The sequence below is a fragment of the Anopheles merus genome, unplaced genomic scaffold (genome assembly GCF_017562075.2).
Source record: "Anopheles merus strain MAF unplaced genomic scaffold, AmerM5.1 LNR4000126, whole genome shotgun sequence".
In the NCBI taxonomy this organism is placed as follows: domain Eukaryota; kingdom Metazoa; phylum Arthropoda; class Insecta; order Diptera; family Culicidae; genus Anopheles; species Anopheles merus.
In genome coordinates this window covers 16,921-29,992 of record NW_024427706.1, presented here as the reverse complement: position 1 = coordinate 29,992, position 13,072 = coordinate 16,921, and the positions used below count along the sequence as shown (strand labels likewise).

Sequence of the window (13,072 nt, the reverse complement as noted above, 5' to 3'; positions counted from 1 at the left end):
AATCGCCTGCAGCAGTTCTTCATCGTAAACGACGTAGAAGAAAGTAAAAAAGTGCCAATGCTGGTTACAATGGCGGGTCCATCATTATATTCCATGGCATCACGAATATGTTCGCCAGATGATCCGTGTTCTAAATCGTATAAGGACCTGCTCAAACTGTTGAAACAACACTTACCCTCAAAAGTTAACGTGGTGGCAGAGCGATACAAGTATCGCAAATGCGAACAAGCGATAGCTCAAACAATAACGGAGTTTATTATCGAACTAAAAGCGTCCTCACAATCTTGTGATTTTGGAACGTTTTTGCAACAAGCGCTACGCAATCAATTCGTAGCAGAGGTGCATAACTCCGGGTTGCGCACTAAACTCCTTACCGAAGAAGGTCTCACCTTCGAAAAAGCGTGTGAGATTGGCAGAAGCTGGGAAGCGGCGGAGCACGAGTGTAAAGAGATGCAGGGAGCATCAAAACTGGCAACGCTAAAGCCACGCACAGCTTGGAAGCCGTCAGAGAAAATGCCAGCTAAACAGAATAGAAAAGGGACAACGCATGCGGGATCTAAGCCTTCATCGGAACGCGACAAAAACTGTTTTCGATGTGGTAGGGCTCACAACCCAGAATCTTGTCCTGCCAAACAATGGACGTGTTACGCATGCGGAAAGGTTGGTCATGTGTCATCGTTGTGTCGGTCAAAAAACAAAAAAAAAATCGAGTGGCTGAGCTTGTGGACGCTATGGAGCATATAAACCTGAACCAGTTGAAAGATGCTGACGATACATCGAAACCAACAACGTGCCAGAACGAGAAGTTCACCGGTACGATTTGCAGTGCCAGCGGTGCGAGTTCAACGCGCACAGATATACCAGCGACAATGGAGCTGCAAATTGAAGGTGTGATGGTGTGTTTCGAGGTAGACACCGGCGCGTGCGAATCGGTGATATCGAGAGAGACGTACGAGGAGAAACTCTCTCACGTGCAGTTGCGGAAGACGACAAAGGTGTTTCAAACGGTGTCAGGGCAAACTATTCGTCCAAAAGGAGAGCTACTAGTACAAGTGAGAAACAGGTAAGGCAATTTCGTTTGGCTAAATATTTTTGTTCTAGAACCAGAAAAAAATAAGGTGCTTACACCACTCCTCGGTCGCTCAAGTTTAGATATCATCATGCCAGAATGGAGAAAACTGGTAAGTCTCAATTTTTCGTCTATTGATGCTATTCAACACAATTTTAAGTCTGAAATTCAACACAAATACCCATACGTAATTACGGGGGATGCCAGTCAGGCAATTGAAGGGTTTACAGCGGATATAATCCTTAAGCAAGATGCTGTACCCATATTTCATAAACCATACACTGTACCGTTCAAATTTCGTGAAAAAGTAGAAAAGGAAATAGATAGCATGGTGGGAAGCGGAATCTTAGTCCCAGTACGTACGTCCACATGGGCTAGTCCTATAGTAATAACACCAAAAAAGGATGGAACAATTCGAATTTGTTTAGATGGGAAAGCTACATTAAATCGATTTATTTCCACGGAACATTAGCCGTTGCCGGCTATTGATGACATACTAGCCAAATTGTCGAATTTTATTTATTTTTGCAAAATCGATTTAACCGGGGCTTACCTACAGGTACGTTTGTCCAACTCAGCGCAAGAGTTATGTACCGTAAATACCCATAGAGGATTGTTCAAATACACAAGAATGCCTTTTGGTATAAGTTCAGCGCCGTCTGTATTTCAATCTATGATAGATCAAATACTACTCGGGACAAAAGCTATTCCTTATTTAGAAGATATTCTAATTGGTGGAAGTACCATAAGTGAATGCAAAGAAAATTTATTCCAGGTGTTGTTTAAATTAAATAAACATAAAGTTCAATTAATTGGGCTAAATCGCGATTTTTCCAAACAGAAATCGAACACCTCGGGTTCATGCTAACAAGCGAGGGAATACGTCCATGTAAAGGTAAAGTGGAAGCAATCTGTCTTGCTCCAGCACCTAAAGATATTGGTCAGTTACAGTCATTTTTAGGTATGTTAAACTACTACCACAGATTTTTGCCGAATTTGTCATCGGAGTTACATCCGTTATATAATTTGCTAAAGAGAGATAGCAAATTCACATGGTCCAACGAGTGCGAGACAGCGTTTAAAAAATGTAAGGAGCTCTTGGTTTCTAACGATGTGTTGAAACCCTACGATCCAAAAAAGCCACTTATACTAACAACGGATGCCAGTCCGTATGGGGTAGGTGCCGTGTTATCGCACATAGTGGATCAAGTAGAGAAGCCTTTGCCTCATCAACACTAACAAGCGCGCAAATGAACTACGGGCAAATACATAAAGAAGCTTTAGCGGTTGTGTTCGGCGTAAAAAAATTTCATAAGTATTTGTATGGTACGAGTTTTACTCTCGTTACGGACAGTTCTTCGCTGAGGCAAATTTTTAACCCACACAAGGGATCGTCCGCTGTCGCAATTTCTAGATTGCACAGATGGGCAGTAATTTTGTCGAATTATTCCTACAACGTGGTACATAGGCCAGGTAAAGGTATTAGTCATGCCGATGCATTATCTCGTCTACCATTGCCAATCAAACATCGTATTGAGCACATATCGGTTGCAGATAATAACCTGCAACAATTTATTGGTGTGGAAGAAATAGAGGAAGAGCAGCACAAGGATGCTGTTATCAGTAACATTATTAATTGGATTATACATGGTTGGCCAAAAGAAGTAGTGGAAGAAATGAAACCGTATTCAAAAATGGTACAGAATTTTGAGGTCGAAAATAATTGTCTCTATTTTGAAGATCGGGTAGTAGTGCCAAAGTCACTACAAAGTCGAGTGTTACAAAAATTGCATGAAAATCATGATGGGGTTATAAGAATGAAAATGATCGGTCGATCATATTTTTGGTGGAAAGTTTTTGACAAAGATGTACTAAATACACTTAAATCTTGCCCTATTTGTCAAAAAACTCAAAGGGTACCAAAAGAGACAGTTACATCAAGTTGGCCTTCAGCTACACATGCCTTTGAACGCATTCATTTGGATTTATTCTATTTTGACGGAAATACTTTTTTGATAGTAGTGGATGCTTATTCAAAATTTATAGATATTAAATCATTAAGTAAAACGTGTACGGAGAGTGTATTGGAGCGTTTAGATGAAATCTATACGTATTTTGGGTTCCCAAATGAAGTGTGTTCGGACAATGGTCCACCCTTCAACTCCTCAGGTTTTATAGAAGCCTGTAAGGCAAATAATATAAAGGTGTTGAAATCTCCTCCTTATCACCCCCAGTCAAATGGATTAGCGGAGAGGGGAGTTCAGACAATTAAAAAAGTGTTGAAAAAGTATCTGATTGATGAGCGATTGAAACAAATACCACTTCAGAAAAAAAAAATTAACAAAATACTATTCAATTATCGCAATACTCCATTTACATCTACTGGTAAAACTCCTTCTTCATTATTATTAAGTTATGTGCCACGCACATTATAAATACGAGCAACCCGGTTAAGCTATCTATACAAAATGATAAAAGAGGCGTAACTATACTTCCCAAAACGAATTGCATACCTAAACAAGTAAGTCCCACGCATACATACAGTCGCGGAGATAAGGTATTGTATAGAAACCATATGGAAGAATATGTTAGATGGATACCAGCGGTGGTATTAGAGAAAATAAGCCCAAACACTTATTTGATTAATTTACAGGGCAATGTGAGAATGGTTCATAAAAATCAGATTCGGTTTTCTGAGCTTGCAGATCAATACCAACCAACCCTTCCGTTAATAGAAAGTATTTCAGTTTCAGAGACAGTTCCAATCACTAATCAAGTACCAAGCATACCAAGCGAAACAAAAAATAAGAACTACAAAAAGAAAACGAAGTGAGTCTTCTTCACCCAAGTTACGCAGGTCAAAAAGAATCAAGGATAGGCAAAGAAGAAATAGCAAGCGTAATTTTGGATTATAAGAGTAGTCTGTAATCCTTAAAAAAAATCTCTAAAATGTCATTTAAAGCTGCGAGAAGTGTTATATAGTGAACTACTACTAATACGATATGAACTATATTAGTATAAGTTAGAATAGTAATGTGAGTGCAGACTGTTTTTGGCTATTGTTAGAATTAGTATAAAAGGGGCTCAATCCTCATCTCGAGATTCATTCCCCGACAGTACGTCGAATAAACACATTTAAACACAACAGACAGAACAGGGGTTTTGATGACATTATAATTTTTTTTCCCTTAGACTGCAGCTTGGAGCTCATCAGATGGTAAACAAATGGTTTTCGAGAAACATATGCTGGTTTTAAATAATCCATGTATTAAAAAGCTTGCTACTTTTAAGACATCTTAAAATAAAAAAAATACGCTTCGGTGTAGGGCGTTAACGAAAAAATGACAACTCAATAGTATTGCCGAACATGTCAACGCCTGCTCCCTAACAATTCAATATCTTTAAGCTTTCCAAGAAAATAGGCCCTAGTACACGTACTTGGGAATGAAAATGTGTAAGCAGGCGTTCAGTGCATAACTATTATACTAGATCTGCGAAAATACAATTCGGATGGTGTAGAATATGCTAATCAATTAAATAGTTCGCCCATGTTTCTGAACACGGTTCACAAGAGCTATATCTGTTTTCTTCTTTTCCGTTTTCTAACATTGGGGCCCTTTCCGTTTGAAGTTCGTAGGCTGAAATGCCAGCCTGTCAGCTGTTTGCATTGTATAGCAGTTTTCGGGCAGCTATCTATGTGAGTATAATATAAAGGTGGGCTTATCCCAAGGTGTATGAATTTAGTAGGCTGAGTTTTATCGTTTCTGTTTCTGAATGAAGATTTTAAGAGTGTTTTGAGTATTCGTCAAGCCTCCAGAAAGCTCGTTGGAGCAAAAGTTTTCACTCGTTTTTTCAAAAAGTGATGTTCAAAATTGGTTATAAAAACATGCTACGAGACCACCTGAACTACATACACTTTGATTCCAGATTCCACCACCTGATCTCTTTAATGCACCTTGGGATAAATGTAAACAACACCGTGTTTTCGAGCAGGTACACGGATCTAATTCTAGCTTTGTGGCTAGAATAATCTGGACTGAAAATTGCAGGCTAGTTTTTTGTGTGGTTTTGTATGGAGTATTTACGTGATTTCAGCCTCCAACTGTCAAACTCCATACAAAAAAACTAACTAGAATCGTGAAGGCCCCCACTGACACGTTATCGATACGTTATAGGTCATTCGCGTTGTATGAGTTCATGTTGCGCTTAGGGGTCTGGGTAAAGTGTGTAATAGCGTAGTTCTTGGTCTTGGTCTTGGTAGGTAGGTATTTGGCCTGTGGAATACCGTTGCCGATGGAAGCGAACAGAGATTGAAGAAAATGCTCAGATATAATCTCAACGAAAATGAAATATAATCGTTTCCGATGGGAGTTTCTGGTATAAAGTTAATCGGTAATCATGAATCAAAGGTACTATAACTGTTGTGGACAGCCGTGCGTGCCGACCCCTGGACTTGCCGTGGCAGTTGCACTGCCACCGGTCAACGTCCACGGGGACGGCAGTGTGTGCACGAAGGCCGATCAAGCAGGAGATCTCGGCAGGGGCGCTCGGTGCGGCTGGCGCGCGGCCTGCGTTGTAAAGTGTTGTACGTTTTAACGTGTTTGTATTTCGTTTATTATTATTTATTATGTAAAGTTTTAATGTGTAAATAAAAGTAATAAGTGCAAAGAGCAAAAACACAACAATAACTACATGTTTAAGATCAATGGGGCCCTTTCCGTTGTAAGTTTGTAGGCTGAAATTTCAGCCTGTCAGCTGTTTGCATTGTATAGCAGTTTTCGAGCAGCTATTTAAGTGAGTATAATATACAGGTGGGCTTATCCCTAGGTGTATGAATATAGGAGGCTGATTTTTATCGCTTCTGCTTCTGAATGAAGATTTTAAGCGTGTTTTGAGTATTCGTCAAGCCTCAAGGAAGCTTGTTTGAACAAAAGTTTTCACCCATCTTGTCAAAAAGTGATATTCAAATTTGGTTATAAAAAACATACTATGTGACCACCTGGACTACACACACTTTGATTCTAGATTCCACCACGTGATCTCTTTAATTCACCTTGGGATAAATGTAAACAACACCGTATTTTCGAACAGGCACTCGAATCTAATTCTAGCTTTGAGGCTAGAATAATCTAGACTGAAAATTACAGGCTAGTTTTGTGTGTGGTTTTGTATGGAGTGTTTACATGATTTCAGCCTCCAACTGTCAAACTCCATACAAAAAAACTAACTAGAATCGTGAAGGGCCCCAATGCTGGAAACTGTTATAAGGTTCCAACAAACTGTCAGCTAAGGCGATGTTTTTGTGTGTGTACATAGGCATAAAAAGGGAGAAAACCGTTCAAAATAAAATAATTGCGATAAAAACACTCAAGAGCGAAGATCACCGAGAGTAAAAAAAAACTATTTTTTTGGTGCACCCTCAGTGCTTACCTAACAAATTCACTTTGTTCTCTTTTTTATGGTTAGAGCGCCAGTTTCTAACGTTCAAGCTTTTCAAAGAAGTTCTGTGTAAAAAACAACCAAAGAAGAATTTCTTATTTTTCCGGTTGCCACACAGCTAGTACTAAACAATTTCAACTTAACTTATCCGGCGCTACAACCGCTTTGCGGTCTTGACCTGCCTCAGAAGTGTCCGAAACCGCCAACAATTTCAAGACCTGAAAACAAAGAGTAGACACGTGCTTCGATAAAGGTAGATTTAATAGGGCAGTTTATGTTTACAGAAGACATAATCTTGTCGTTACCTATGACGCTTTTTACTTTAAAAACTATTTTTTAATAAAAAAAAGAATGAAAAATACATTCCTGAGATTTGTTTGTGTGAAAATACGCATGAAATCTAATTTACTGTAGCTAAGGTGTAGTTGTTACGAACCGAATTTCTTCGGCAGGCCTCGCAAAGGATTGGCCCTCAGCAAGAGTCGCAGGGTCGTAGCGAAGGAGAAACAAACAGCAATTGTGAATAGAGTCTTTGATACTTTGCCTACTAACCAGTCCTTCCCTCTAGTTGCTTCTAATCCAAAGGTTGGAAAGCCTATACAGGCGGAAGGGGGTGTTTGGCTTGGGCTTGGCTTGGTTTCTCTCCTATTTTAGATGTTGTATTCAAGCCTCTTAATTCCAAGAGTTTCTGCGTTTGGATCTGTCTTTATTGAAAATATGGCCTACTTTATTACTAAATTTGTCCTTAGACGTTTACCCAATTATCCACTCGGACCGGATTGTTCGGGTTTCCAGCAACTTATTGTTTTGACCAAAGTGTATGAAGATCTGGTGGTCTCATAGCCTGTTTTTTATAGCAAAATTTGAACGTCACTTATTAACAGCATGGGTAAAAACATTTCCCCAAACAAGCTTTCTGACGACTTGCCTTATACACAAACAATCTTAGAATCTTCGTTATTTGCACTGAAATACCTTAAAAAGCACTCAAAATATTTGTCATTGTAAGCTAAACCAAATCTGAACTAATTAAAATCCATTTTTGGATCAAAATAATGCCGTCGATGAGGACACCAATGTGTACTACGTATGTGATGCTAAGAACAAAGCGAACGGTTCCTATGGAAATTCATTCCACCCATTCTGTCAAAAGGAGCTTTTTTGATTCCGAAATTAGTTGTCAATTTGTATGGGACGAGGATAATCAATGGTTACTGGGATTAGGAAAATCAAATTGGTTGAGTAAGAAACATACTTTGAAAAATAATAATTATAATTATAATCATAATCATGCGGGGTTTTTCAAATTACTTTTCAAAACAGTTACTTGGAACTGTTAAACAGTTGTTTGCACTGCGTGCAAGAAGTTATTCCACATCATTCGGATATTTCATTTTTTTCATTTTAATTTTATTTTCTTCAGCATGATTTTCAACACTTCATCGGTTTGTTAAATCGTTTTTAATCATCGTTTGAAGCTGCATACCCGTAAATCGTAGAAGTGTTGAAAATCATGGTTAAAAAATTAAATGTTGGCAACATAAAACAGAAACCGACTCAGTGGTAATAAAAACAATGGTAATTGATCGAGTCAATTCTTTTACTCGTTATAGCTTATCGATGTTGCATCAATGTTGTAATGTATTACAAATTCTGTTCTGCTGAAAACTTTAGGTGATATGACCTATTACTTATTTGGTTACTTTTTTCTGCCTAATAAGGATAGGAAAGGTTTAGCAGGGAAGAGGGTATTAGGAAGATGATGGAAGACATGATCGTGGAAGTAGGATAGAGGTGGATTGAATTCAAACAGATGATAATAATAATAATTTGTAATCCGTAATCACTGTGTCATTTTTAAGCATATTTCGCAACACAAATTCTTAGAGAAGGGGCATACAGCAGAATGGAAGAAACAAAAACAGGAACGTTAATATACCAAGAGAGACTGGCTATGAATGGCCTTCGCATGCAAATGGCTAGTACTAATGTAAATTAAATCCAATAATCTGTAACAAGATGAACATAAAGGCATGGGCTAATACTAATGTAAATTAGATCTAATAATCTGTATCAACGTGAGTATTAAAGCACAGGGGTATTGATTCCTGCTATAATCTATTGCATCATCTAAGGTCATTATAATTAGGACGCTGCATTGAAAACCTCCTTGAAAAAAGCACTGAGAAAAATAGCTTTAAACTTTCCATTCCTACATGCTACTCTATACTCTCTCCGCATCTCTCTGCGCATCAACTTACCAAGGCTAATCTTCTCTCAAGCCTTCAGAAAAATAATTATTGAACTTGCTATCATATCTATTTCGATATTAATTGGATGTGGGAATACATTTTATGAATTATAAATTACATGTTCCCTGTGCTACCCAGAACTAGATGCGCTTTTTGCTTCAATGGCAAGAGCTTGAGTCTGATGGTCCTCTTATCTCTCACTCTATCTCTCTCATCAGCAAACCTCAGCCAATCATCCGACCAGGAAGAAAAAAACTCATCTATTGCGTTGGTCGCTGTTGGGACTTATGTATCGAATACTACCTCATTTTCTTTTCGAAATTAGGTTTCTATCTTCCACGTACTACCCATTACGCTTCTGTGAATTTACAGCAAAGGAAATGAAAGCACCGGTAAACATCAGACAAGGGTTTGTTTTTTTGATGATGATAGAATACATGCACAGCAACCGAGGGGAACGAAAAGTTTGATGAGATTAGATTAATCCCTAAAAGACGTCCTGCTCATATATTTAGTTCGTAGTTCCCATTATCAAATGTGCCATTAATTCGTTATTATGTTTTTGCTCCTTGGCTTCGATCAGAGCTTCAGTGCTTATATCTCTCATCTCCTGTAGTTCAATTAAATCACCTTAGTATGTGTTTGTGGATTGAATAGGACAAGTTTAGTTTAATGTAGTAGAGAGGATTACTTCATAGAAAGTGTTATTTCAAAGAGTTGAGTTTATAAAACAAAATGTTGCCAAAATATATAATGACTAATAATTGTAACCATATTGCACATCACTTTATTTACCTTTTACCTCCATAACCTTTTACGTTCTGCACAGTCTATACGATTTTTTCCAGTTGTTACGGAAAACAGTGCTGAAATTTTAGCTGTCATCAAATCCTATCCTGTTTATTATGACACTTTTATGTGTCCTAAAAAAATATCTCAAGGGGTTACAATATGTTTGAGCTGATAAACTTCGTAGTATAGAAATTTGCTAGCAAGAAGAAACCCTGAAACTACACTGTATCCTGGTAATATACGCATCACAGTCGTAATGCAACATTTTTTTAATGGTCTTCTTAAGGAAAACAGAACCGAAAAATGTCAAAATATGATTTAAAAGAGATGACTCGTCATGCATTTCAAATTATCTATGGTGGAAAAGTTTAGGTACGGCTGGAACATTCCGTAATGTACCTGTGAAGTTCATCCAGGACGTGACATCAAAATTAACACGGTAGAGCTGTTTGTTTTTGAAAAGAATAGTAAAAAGTGTCCTCTGTACAGTATAAATGAGATGTATACACTTTTATTTTAACTCCTGTCTTGAGATAAGAGTCCGCCTCCTTTTTTTACTCCTTACCCTCATTATGTATTTTATGTAAAATGATTTTGGTGCATCATACGATACGACCATAGTCTGGATGACTGCAAGAAAAAAATAGATCAAAACACACGATGATCAAACAATGTAAGCTGTAACGATGATGAGAATATCTGGCAGAAGACTTCTTAAAGAAATCATATGAGCACAATTTTTTTTTATCACCAATGCACGCTCGTTTCATTCTAGCGGGTGTTTTTCAATTAGTTTTCCAAAAATTTTACAAAAAGGTTATCATTTTCAATCGTCTTATTAGAGTGCGTTACTTTTTACTGTTTAGTCAGAGGATATTGATCAGTGAATTGTTCTGAGATGCGAATTACTTGAATAACTTTGTATCTTTGGTCCTGCATATATATTTGCACTCTCAGCTATGACATAGCGATTAATTGAACGAAAAACGACAACGATGTTTTGGTCAAACGAGAATCGTCAACAAATGTATGAAAGAAAGTAGTGATTATTAAACTGAACATATAAATAAAGAACATATAAATGGTGAACTAGTGTTTAATGACTTAATGAGATCTTAGCAAGGAAAGCCTGTATAGGCTGGCATTTACACATTTATAGTCATATAGGCATATTCACGCCAAATAGAAGGAGAAATATGTTGATTGACACAATATTGTGAAGATTGTTCATTGGGATTTGAATATAAGAATGGAAAGTCGAAGCGGACGAAGTAAGACGATGTTGGTTAGTGAGTTGATGTTAGATGCGGATGGAGCTTGGATGATTTTTGTACTATGTTGGTTTTCTTGCACACTTTGCACAGACATAGCGATTCATCGATGTAGGCGTCGGATGCAAAACGACAACCATGTTTACCTCAAACCTGGTAAGTTTAAAATTAATAGCGTTAGCTTCCCTGGTATGTTGGTACGAGAAACCAGTGGATCGGGCACCACCGCCAGACTAATATCGTTATTGGCTGCATGGTGTACTGTTGATGTTCGGTTTGCTGCAGGACGACACCAAAATATCTAAGAGCCTAAAGGAAGCAGTCTCATTTAAAATGCTCAATTATCTGCGTCACCTGTTTGCCCTTATATTGTCGGAGAAAATGTCCCAGAATCCTCTCTTATTGTAGGACGCAAACGTGAACCACGTTTGTGAAGACTTTCACGGGCAAAATCAGGACCAATACTTCTTTGAAGTCTCCGAGTAGAAACGGCTGGTGCGAGCTGTCAAGCTCCTTAAAGCGCTGCGACCCATTGATCAGTACCTATGTGCGCCGCAGAAGACGCAGAAGATGTTTCAGAGTATCCGAGTTTGCGAGCCGCTGTTAACCAGACCTGCTAAAATCTGCCTTATCCACTGATGAAATATATTCACTATATTTACTAGGTTACACCGTACTCTAGTTTAAATTTCCATTTACACGTTGACAACACTGTTAACAAGGCATACAAGATGCTAGGTTTAATCTTTCGACAATTCCGTGAATGTAATGATGTCTTATGTCTTAAGTCGTTGTTTACTGGTCTTATGTGCTCGTGCGTGGAGTATTGCTCAATTCTTTGGTTTCCGAATTGCACTACGATGATTAACACAATAGAGGCAATAAAACGGAAGTTTACAAGACTTGCCTTAAAAGGCGACCAATTCGGAGGACTTAGAACCATACCAAATTATCGCTCGCGTTGCTTTCTGCTTGGCCTATAGACGCTCAAATACCGTTTTAAGGTAAAACAGTGTGTATTTGTTGCTAAAATATTCGTCTAAAACGAATTAGACCTTGTTTATTCGAGAATAGCAACATCTACGTGTCATCGAGACCTCTTCGCTCTCATAACTTGGTTGTTGGTGAGAGCAGACATACCTTATATGGATACAATGAGCCGTTACTAGCTATGTCAAGGCAATTCAATACACGGTCCTATCACTTTGATTTAATTCAAAGTCCAACACATTTAAAGAGAATATTTTACTAATTTACAATTTTGGCGACACCAGATTAAGGCAGATGTTAGGGGAATAAGTTAGGGTTTAGGTGTTAAATAATTAATAATAATTAATTAATAAATTAAATCATTAATTAATAAATAAATTAATAACCTATCCGAGTAGTCAAGGGATCAACCACCCCCCCCCCCCCCCCCCCGGCAGCAAAGCCAAGTGTAAACAAAGCCAAGTGTAATACCCCCCCCCCTCCCCCTCGCTCTACACCAACAGGGGGCCTCAACTTCTTTTACCGCTTAGGGCCCCCGATACCCTAAATCCGCCACTGTCACTGGGAGCACTCTTATGCTATCGATGTGATGAACAAAATATTAGCAAACGTGAACCGAATGAACAACGAACGGTGTACGATGTAGTTACTGCAGCAATGGATAGCTACGCTTTGACAGAACAATCTATCCCTGATGAATCTGGTGGCACCGAGAAGCCGTTTCTGCTCAAAGCTATTCTTGCGTACACGCGACGGCAATCAAAAATTGCAATCGCAGGGGCTTCGAGTAGAATTACTGCTCTGCTGCTGACCGAGGACGTACGCTACACTCTAAATTCAAACTATCGCTCAGCCTGGACGCTAACAGTTCCTGTAAAATCCGTGTATAGTCAGCACAGCTGAATTTATGCCACATGCTTCACTGATTGTTTGGTTGTGTCATTTGAAAGTAGAGCAGGTTATCACTCCCCCTTGACAAGGATGGAACACATACCCTGAGATCAGTGGGCACCACCACGAATCGTATGGAACGAGACATCCATGCTCTTAAAGCTCGCGCCCTCGATCACGCCTTGCAGCTCTTACGGGAAATCGCCAAACGTTCGGTGATAAATAAGGTGGTGCTACTATGTGGCGACTTCCGACAGATACCAACGTCTAGGTTCTGCAGCAGTGCATCCGACAGAGGAAAAAATGCGTGTGCAGACAGTCCAGACTGTTCAAGATGCTGAACGGCGGAAAGAGTTTGCAGAATTGTT

The 13,072-nt window shown here is 38.7% G+C and overlaps 1 pseudogene; it reads left to right on the top strand.

Annotated features, from left to right (window-relative positions):
- Positions 1 to 12,749: 12,749 nt before the first annotated feature.
- On the top strand, positions 12,750 to 12,805 carry LOC121601616 (annotated as a pseudogene).
- Positions 12,806 to 13,072: the final 267 nt, after the last annotated feature.